General features: G+C 41.7%; 1 pseudogene; it reads left to right on the top strand.

Moving 5' to 3' along the window:
* Positions 1-9,150: 9,150 nt before the first annotated feature.
* On the top strand, positions 9,151-10,565 carry LOC150009846 (elongation factor 1-alpha 1 pseudogene; annotated as a pseudogene).
* The last annotated feature ends 259 nt before the right edge of the window (positions 10,566-10,824 follow it).

Raw genomic sequence — 10,824 nt, 5'->3', positions numbered from 1 at the left:
ACAGCCAACTGACCTGGAGTCTGCACAATCCTTCCCCATGTGGGAAGGCCACCCTCCCCTCCACACCCCCACTGTTATTAGGGATTTCTGGACCCAAGGGTAGGTAGGACGACGACCATGTCCAGCTTGAAGCAGCTAGAGGAGCTTGAGACCTTCGCCCATTGTCCTTTACAAGATTACAAAGGGTCTTAATATCTGAGAGGGAGGGATAGTTATTTTTTACGAACCATGGGTATGGACTTGGGGGGGGGATGCTGGGGGGGGAGATACTGGGTGGAGGGGAGTAAAGGGGAAAAAATTGGAACTACTGTAACAACATAATCAATAAAATATACTTTAAAAAAAAATACCAATGATATATTTCACTGACCTAGAACAAATACTCCAAAAATTCACATGGAACCAAAAAAGACCCCGAATAGCAAAAGCAATCTTGAGACAGAAAAATAAAGCAGGAGGAATCACAATACCAGACATCAAACAATACTACAAAGCCACTGTGATCAAAACAGTCTGGTACTGGCATAAGAACAGACATATAGATCAGTGGAACAGAATAGAGAGTCCAGAAATAAACCCAGGCCTCTATGGTCAACTAATATTTGATTAAGGAGGAAGGAACATAAAATGGAGTGAGAAGAGCCTCTTTAACAAATGGTGCTGGGAGAACTGGACAGGGACTTGCAAAAAAATGAAACTAGACCACTAAGTTACACCACACACAAGAATAAACTCAAGATGGATCAAAGACTTAAATGTAAGCCATGACACCATAAAAGTCCCAGAGGAAAAGATAGGATGGAAAATTTCAGATATCCCACGTGACAATATCTTCATGAATACATCTCCTAAGGTAAGAGAAATAAAGGAAAAAATAAACAAATGAGACTACATCAAACTAAAAAGTCTCTGCTCTGCTAAAGAAAACATCAGCAAGATGAAAAGGAAACCAACCATATGGGAAAACATATTTGCCAATGATATCACAGACAGGGGACTGATCTCCAAAATATATAAAGAGCTTATATGACTCAACATCAAGAAAACAAACAACCCAATTAAAAAATGGGCAAAGGACCTGAACAAGCACTTCTCTGAAGAGGACATACAGAAGGTCCATAGACACATGAAAAAATGCTTAACATCATTAGCCATCAGGGAGATGCAAATAAAAACCACAATGAGATACCATTTTACACCAGTCAGAATGGCCATCATTAACAAATCAACAAACAACAAGTGCTGGCGAGGATGTGGAGAAATGGGAACCCTATTGCACCATTGGTGGGAATGCAGACTGGTGCAGCCACTATGGAAAGCAGCATGGAATTACCTCAAAAAACTAAAAATGGAACTGCCGTTTGAACCAGAGATTCCACTGCTAGGATTATACCTGAAAAATCCTAAAACCCTAATTCAAAAGAACTTATGCACCCCTATGTTCATAGCAACACTGTTTACAATAGCTTAGTACTGGAAACAGCCTAAATGCTCATCTGTAGATGAGTGGACAAAAAAAACGTGGTACATTTACACAGTGGAATACTATGTAGCAGAAAGAAAGAACTCCTGCCATTTGCAACAACATGGATGGAACTAAAGAGAATTATGCTTAGTGAATTAAGTCAGGCAAAGAAAAAAAATACCACGTGATATCACCTCATACAGGAAACTAAAGAGCAACACAAATGAACAAACTACATAGGACAAAGAGAAGAATAGCAGTCAATAGGGGGGAGGGGGAGGGGGGAAGGAGAGAAGGGGGATAAGTAAGAGAAGGGTTTAGTCAAGGAACGTGTATAAATGAGTCATGGACATGGACAACAGGGAGGGATATGATTGTGGGAGAAGGGGTGGGCTGGGTGGGGAAGAGCAAAGGGGGGAAAACAGGACAACTGTAATTGGAAAAACCAAAAAATAAAAATAAAATAAAATAAAATAAAAAATAAAGTAAAAAACACATTGCCTGTTCTGTCATTTATCCTCTCACTTGGCTGAACCTAACATTTTGGTGCCAAAACCCAGGAGAGTGAGAAGGACTTGGCATCAGCCTTCTTTTGCCTGACCTCCACATCAGCACTGGTGAATGTTACAGGGTAAGGAGTTTGCCTTCTCCCAAACAGCACTCTCTCTCCATTTGGCTGTCTCAGGACACTTTTCTCAGAAAATCCCAGTGCTCAGTGAGAGTTGCTTCTGGATCCTAGACTCTTGGGAATGTGAGGACAGTGGACACTTCCCGCCTCTGTTTCCCAACCCTCTCATCTGACATGGCCTAAGAACTTCTCATATGGGATGTCCCCATGAGTCTCCTTCGGCTGGGAGAGAGTCTCCTGATACCCTATTAATCACAGGGATTGATCTTTCTAAGCCTCCACGAGATACTCTCTCAGATGTCTCCTTAGAAATTTAAAAAACATCGACAAAGAACTTAGACTTAAGCAACTAATCTGTAATACAGCTTGGGCATAGTACAAATTAGACAACAGGTCCATTTGGCCTACAAATCGGACCCTGGACCCCTGAGTCCTGACTGACCTTGACAATTATTGTCACCATCTGGGCAAACGGAGTGAGGTTCAATATGTAGAGGCTTTTTTTTTTTTTTTTTTTTTTTTTTTTTGATAATGCAGGCATCCTTCTCTCTGTCAATCCTGCTCTACTTATCAAACTTCTATCTTACATTCACCTCCTCCTAATCCCCCTACATCATCTCTGACTGTTCTCACTCTGATCCTGAGACCCCTTCAGACGCTAGGGAACACTGTCTCCTCTCCACTCTCCTTCCTCCATACATGGCCCCAGCAGACCTGGAATTGGCTGAGGCTGCCCCTTGACCTGAGGGGAATCCCCCTCACTCTGCTGACTAAATGTGGGAACACTGTCCCCCTTCTCCCTATAGAACCTGAGGAAGACTTCAACCTGTCCTTCCTCTTTGAGAGGTGGCTGGATCAGAGGGGGGACCCTTTCAAGCTGGTGTACCTTTCTCTCTGTGTTAACTATGATAAGCAAAAAGAAATCTCCCAGGAATCTGATGAGAATACCACTGCCTTGCTTACTAGATATGTGAGCAGCTCCTCAACATCTCACTAACCTCAGTCTCGACTCCCCTGAAGGCACCCTGCTGCTCCATATGCATTTTATTTCCCAGTTAGTTCCCAACATATGCTGCAAGCTCCAAAAATTAGAGGCAGGCCTTCAAACCAGCTACACCAAATTAGTTCATGTGGCCTTCAATGTCTTCAACAATCAAAATGAGGAGCATGCCCAATTGTGAACTCAGGTTTTCCAGTTACTGGCTTCTGCTCCTAAAGAGTCTTGAAAACCTAACCCATCAAAAGGTAAAAGTCAGGCCACTCCAGGAGACTGCTTCAAATGTGGCAAACCTGGACATTGGGCTAAGCAGTGCTCAAATTCTCGACCTCCCACAAAGCCCTGCCCACTATGTAAACAACAGCAGCATTGGAAGTCTGACTGCCCCCAGGTCCCTTGATGCAAGGGGATATCCACTACCCAATCAGACCAAGCCTCAGGCTTCAACCTCCCTGAACTCCTGGGACTTTCCATAGAGGACTGAAGGTGACCAGGGGCCACATGGGCCCCCATGCCTATTTCCAGGATGGAATCTCAGGCAACTTTTAGTAGCAGGTAAACCAACATATTTTCTTATTGATATGGGGGCCACTTACTTTGCTTTTACTGAAAATGCCAGGCCACTTACCAGTCCCTCAATCCTGATCATTGGGGTTGATGGCATAGCCTCGCAACTATCCACTACTCTCCTCATTCCATGATACTTAGAGGAATATATTTTTGCCCACTCATTTCTAGTCCTCCTTTGCTGTCCAATGCCAATACTTGGATGAGATATTCTAGTCAAGCTTAAAGCCCAGATACTACTTCCCTCTCCTCAGAGCTTGTATGGCATTTTTCTCCTCACTCTGTCTCAACCACCCACCACTCACCACACTCTTCCCTCCATTTTTTCCTCTCAGTCTGTTACCCAGAAGTATGGGACACTGACATTCCTATCATCACTACCCACCACGACCCAGTTATTATCAGACTTAAAGAACCCACTCAATTCCCTGCTTGTCGCCAATATCCAATACCACCCAAGGCCTTACATTGTCTTAAACCTACCATCACTCACTTATTTCAGGTAGGTCTCTTAAGACCTGCTAAATCCCCTTATAATACTTCCATCTTACCTGTTAATAAGCCAAATTGGACTTAATGTCTGGTCCAAGATTTACACATAATGAACCAGGCTGTAGTCCCCCTGCCTGTAGTCCCTAATTCATATACAACCCTATCTCTTATTCTATCTAATACCACCCACTATACTATCTTAGACTTGAAAGATGCCTTTCTCACTATCCCCCTATATCCTGATCCCCAAGATTTATTTGCTTTTACATGGACTGACCCAGACACACAAGCTGCTCAAGAACTGATTTGGACAGTACTTCCTCAGGGATTCTGAGACAGCCTTCACCTATTCAGTCAGGCCCTAGCTCATGATCTCCGTCAAACTGACCTCTTCCTTTCTACCCTTCTACTATGTAGCTCATCTTTATGACTTTCAGAAACAAACAGGCACTTTTCTAAATTATCTAACCTGGCCCAGATATTAAACATCACCCCCAAAGTCTCAAATTTCCAGAACCTCAGTCATATACTTAGGATTCCAATTAACACCATCAGAAAAAAGAATGACTCAAGACTAGTGAAATTGGGCACTGAAAGCTCAACCCAATCTAACCCCCTGATGCTGTCTCTAGGACCCCCTTTTTCTAACTTCATGGTGAACAAAGGCAGCCCCACCTTAGGTCATTACTTTCCTATCCATAACTTTTCTAAGGAATCAAAGAGGCTGCCTAGGCTCACCCCTATTACTTTCTCCACCCTAACTCTTTCCTTTGTTTCACTTACCTCAGAAGCAATAACTTTCTCTACCTCAATGTGAAAAAGAATAAAACTGATACTTTAAAAAATGAAGCAACTGAAGGTCACCCAAGCTTGATCTCTGCTCTTCTTCTCCAGCCTCCTCTCAGTTGTCAAGGTTACAAGATAATAAAACAGCTCACTTTTGAGTACTGTGTATGTATCTGTCAATGGGGAAGAGAAACTCTTATTTCTTAATAAAGTGAAAAGAAATCTAGGAAGTACTGTGTATATTACAGAAAGGCTGTAAAAATTAAAGAAGGTTTATAAAAACCTTGGTAAGAAATTATATAAAAAGGTTAATATAAAATTTGGTTAGTTCTTTTCAATATGATAAGTGGGAAAAAGTTTTTTCTATATCTGCCTAAAAGTCAAGGATCTGTTTACTAAAATAATTGTGTGTCATGGCATGTTACTCAAATACTTAACTAACTTTTTAAAAAATTCATGTTTCTCAATGCTAAGGACGGAAGTTTTTTTAGCTTATATTGATGCCACATGCCTTTTATTATCACTTTAAATAAAACATCAAATACCATTTCATAAAATATACTCCTTAGATCAAATGTTTGACAAGATTTATAGGGGTTAAAATTTTAAACACTTTTCCTTATGGCTTTGAGGTATTTCAAAGGGCCCCTGGAATATCTCAAGGATTTATACAAAGGAGAAAATTATAGACTAATCAGGTGAGAATTATATATTTTCTATATGTAAAATACATGGAAAGCTTTGTCAAATAAGAAAACTATACAAGAATCTCCAAGAGTCTACAAAGTTCTAATATATTTTATTTATAGTTCTAATGATTATTTTATAATGTTATGTTGCAGAAGGATTCCATATGTTGCAGAGCACCTGAGCATATTTCAGAGGTTTTGTGTAAGTACCGACAGAGATTCTTAGCCAGTCTGCAATGTAGTCCTACAAAACAGGTGAGCCCTAGACATACATGCTGCTGAGGCAGGTGGAATATGCACTCTGTTAAATGAGATGCACTGTTTTTATGTCAACACTAGTGGGCAGGTTGTAGAACATTTAAAAGTTTTAAAAGAAAACATTGACATCATAAAACATGCAAAAAATACTGCTATTGATCCCTCCTGGCTCAGAACCTTCTTCTTATTTCTCCTCTCCCCTCTGAGTCATGATAATATCCTTAATAACTCAAATAATAATAATTTGCTTTTTCTTTTTAGTAGGTTTCTGTCTCCTACACTTTTAATAAGTTTTATCCATAGGACAGTAAAGGTTGCCACAAATCAAGCTGTCAGTGACCTACTCGTGCCCTGTACCCTTCCATACCAACCTATACCTCAAGAAAAAATATAGGGACAGCTCTATGCCCTAACTGCAGCAAGAAGCAGATCCAGAAAATGGACCTTTGACCCAACTCCCCAGAAACAGTAAAACAAAGGTAGGAATCTTAGGCATAAAACCTGGATCCAGGAATTCAGGTCTAATTTTAGCAAGCCCCCAATAAATCTGCCCCAGTAACTTCTGGCACCAGTATCTGCCCATGCCCTATGGGTTTCTTATTTAACAAAGATATATTTTTCTTATGACAAGAATTTAGCAACTTCTCTGTTCTCAGAGCCAATGCCCCCATGCTATCATGATCTTCAGAAAGCCCCACCAATTCTCTCATCCCTTAAAAACCTTAACTGTGCTGCTACATGGGGCTGAAACTGAAATGGTCTCCACCCACCTGATTGCAGCTCACCAAATAAACCTTATAACTGCATTGCCTATTCTCCTGTTGTTTCTCCTCTACCTCGGCTGAAGATAACAGTTTGGGCATTGATATACCTCTCCTCATGAATTAGTCATTGGATGCAGACTTCAGTAACTAACCTTAGGAGAGGCAGAGGAAGATTCCCAGAGTGGGATTTGCCTTAGAATTGTCAGCTGTCAACATGGAGTGCCTCCATCCTGAAGGGAGAGCTGATTTGCACACAACAATATCCACTGTGAGAAAAGGAAGGCAAGTAGTTTTGCTACCATTTTGCAAGTGGGAGTGGATAAATATTTACCAGTATTTCTTTTTATCACCCCAAGGCTCTTTCCACTGAAGGGAAGTAAAAGCCTGTAGAGTGTATACTGCTTTGGACTTAATAAAAACAAATGACTTGATGGCAAGATGCTTCAATTCAATTCCAGTTGAAGCAGATTTCAGCCTACCTCCTTGTCTCCATTCTGGCCTAAACAAGTCACAACAAAATGCCACAATAATTTTTAAATTCCATAAAATTTGCATTTTACCATAGTTTTATATCATACTAGTTCAAATGCACTTCTCTACAACTAATCCAACATAGCTCCTTTGGAATTATTTCAGTTATCTATAATATATAACTTTACCAAACACACATAAAATTTTAAATTATTAACTTTTAAATAAATGAAAGTGATAAGAAATAAACTCATTAGATGATGGGTGAGGTTATTCATTTCCACCAAAACACTGTTGAAATGTTTCTTCTGATACAACAGTTATAAATTAGAACCTTCAAAAAGCAAGGGCAGAAACACAGTACAATGAAAGAAGCTTCTGCAGCTTAAGCTTCCCATAGTCCTAAGCCTCTAACAGACAGAAGCAAAGTGAAGCATCTTTCCTGCAAATGAAGGGGCTTTCCAGTATGTCCATGCAGTTAAGCTTTCAGAAATAGATGCTCAAGGTTTATTATTGATGTACATAGAATCTTGGCTCTAGCATATTTAATTATACTGAAGACTTCAATACCCATCGAAGTACAAAGGTGGAAGAACACATAACGTGGTGTGGTAACAGGCAAGAGCAGACTATAAAAGCTCCAGCGGTCCTGTGGGGAGTTTTCTTCTACAGAGGTTGAATGGAGCAGTTGTACTAAAGGGACTAATGGAATGACAGTCAATGTAGGAAGAAACAGAAACATTTTTCTCTTCCACTTAATATCAGCCACCCTGACTTTAAAAGGTAGATGGTATTTTTAAATTTTAGTTGTTTGTTGTTGGCTTTAATTGTGATCTAGAGTTGCTCCAAATCTTCTTGCTCCTTATATTGATGTGTCATCCTAGCTGTCTGGGGTATAATATTAGGAAACCCATTAATACTTGTATAGGAACCCAAGATGGTGATGGACTAAGTGGAAGCTACACTAACCTCCTTCCAGGACCAGTCTGGACTTAAAACTTAATTGTGGAGAAATCACCTGGAATACCCAACTGAACACTAGCTGGAGAGAAGTCTTATAACCACGGAGAGACAGAAAAGGCCACTTCATCACAACGTGACTGGTAGGAACTGTGGACATGTGAAAAGGCTGGCTGGGCTACCATGGATGGCAGCTGAGGGAACTGAGAAACAGCTCAGCAGCCAGGGGTTCCCCCTGAGAAGGGCATGGTCTGAATCCCCAGCTGGGCTTCCCAGCCTACAGCAACAGAGCAGAAAATAAAATAGCATCCAGCTGTGAGAAGCAAAAAGCCACAGGGTTTTTTGCAGGGCTGAAAGAAACAGCTGAAGAAAAAGAGCTCTTATGCAGATTACATATGAAAATATTTGGGCACCCACTTACCCTGGACTCAGGCAGAGGGAAGGCAGAGAGGACTGGAGACACTTGGAGAGAGTTTGGGGTGATGGCTTTGAGGGGAGAACTGAGGGGGCGGCCAGCCAGGTCCCAGTGCTGACTCATTCCCCATGCAGCAGGCAGACCCTTCCCCTCCAAGTGGCATCAGCCTGAGGGGAAGCAAAAGCCCCGCCTACAGGAATTAATCTGCCACAACCTCAGCGCTTAAGCCTGACAGCTGGCCACAGATTGAATATATTTACAACTAAAGGAGACAGACAAAGGCAGTACACTATTCCCTCACTTATCACAGATATTCCATCACAGATACCCCCATGAAGTAAGAACCTTACATTTATTCTGCACTCTTAAACCTACATAACTTTAACAACATATGTATACAGTACCGCGAAATCCCACGATATACTGAAAAAATATGTGATAAATAATTAAATATAATATTTTTGAAAATCCCACAATAAAGTGAGTCCGCAATAAGTGAACCGCGATATAGTGAGGGACTACTGTAGATCTCTGGTAGTCTCCAACAGGCTGCCTAGGCCAAGACTGTTACAAGATCTGACACCCAGGGCAGATCCAGGAAGTGCAGATCAATCTAAGAAGCAGCTAGAAACAAGACTTTTTCGCAATGGGCTTGCCGCCAAAACACAGGTGTCGCGAAAACCACCACTACTAAATCAAAGCCAAAATGGGAAAGGAAAAGACTCACATCAACACTGTGGTCATTGGACACATAGATTCCGGCAAGTCTACCACTACTGGCCATCTGATCTACAAATGTGGTGGGATCGACAAAAGAACCACTGAAATATTTGAGAAGGAGGCCACTGAGATGGGTAAGGGCTCCTTCAAGTATGCCTGGGTCTTGGATAACGTGAGCGTGGTATCACCATTGATATCTCCCTGTGGAAATTTGAGACCAGCAACTATTATGTGACCATCATCGATGCCCCAGGACACAGAGACTTTATCAAAAACATGATTACAGGCACATCTCAGGCTGACTGTGCTGTCCTGATTGTTGCTGCTGGTGTTGGTGAATTTGAAGCAGATATCTCCAAGAATGGGCAGACCAGTGAGCATGCCTTCTGGCTTACACTCTGGGTGTGAAACAGCTAATTGTTGGTGTTAACAAAATGGATTCCACTGAGCCACCCTACAGCCAGAAGAGATACGAAGAAATTGCTAAAGAAGTCAGCACCTACATTAAGAAAATTGGCTACAACCCTTACACAGTACCATTTGTGCCAATTTCTGGTTGGAATGACGACAACATGCTGGAGCCAAGTGCTAACATGCCTTGGTTCAAGGGATGGAAAGTCACCCGTAAAGATGACAATGCCAGTGGAACCACACTGCTTGAAGCTCTGGATTGCATCCTGCACCAATTCATCCAACTGACAAGCCTCTGCGTCTGCCCCTCCAGGATGTCTATAAAATTGGTGGTATTGATACTGTCCCTGTGGGTTGAGTGGAGACTGGTGTTCTCAAACCCGGCATGGTGGTCACCTTTCCTCCAGTCAACATTACAACTGAAGTAAAGTCTGTTGAAATGCACCATGAAGTTTTGAGTGAAGCTCTTCCTGGGGACAACGTGGGCTTCAATGTCAAGAACGTGTCTGTCAAAGATGTTCGTCGTGGCAATGTGGCTGGTGACAGCAAAAATGACCAACCAATGGAAGCTGCTGGCTTCACAGCTCAGGTGATTATCCTGAACCATCCAGGCCAAATAAGTGCTGGATATGCTCCTGTTCTGGACTGTCATACAGCCCATATTGCTTGCAAATTTGCTGAGCTGAAGGAGAAGATCGATTGTCATTCTAGGAAAAAGCTGGAAGATAGCCCAAAGTTTTGAAATTTGGTGATGCTGCCATCCTTGATATGGTTCCTGGAAAGCCCATGTGTGTTGAGAGCTTCTCTGACTATCCTCCTCTGGGCTGCTTTGCTGTTCATGACATGAGACAGACAGTTGCTGTGGGTGTCATCAAAGCAGTGGACAAGAAGGTAGCTGGAGCTGGCAAAGTCACTGTCTTCCCAGAAAGCTCAGAAGGCTAAATGACTATTATCCCCAACACCTGCCACCCCAGTCTTAATCAGTGATGGAAGAATGGTCTCAGAACTGTTTGTCTCAATTGGCCACTTAAGTTTAACAGTAAAGGACTGGTTAATGATTACAATGCATCATAAAACCTTCAGAAGGAAAGGAGAATTTTGTGGACCATTTGGTTTTTTGTGTGTGTGTGGAAGTTATTAGTTTTTAAAATCAGTACTTTTTAATGGAAACAACTTGACCAAAATCTGTCACAGAATTTTT

Source organism: Furipterus horrens, unplaced genomic scaffold (assembly GCF_987537825.1).
Source record: "Furipterus horrens unplaced genomic scaffold, mFurHor1.1.pri manual_scaffold_5, whole genome shotgun sequence".
Classification (NCBI taxonomy): domain Eukaryota; kingdom Metazoa; phylum Chordata; class Mammalia; order Chiroptera; family Furipteridae; genus Furipterus; species Furipterus horrens.
This window is presented reverse-complemented; position numbering and strand designations above follow the sequence as displayed.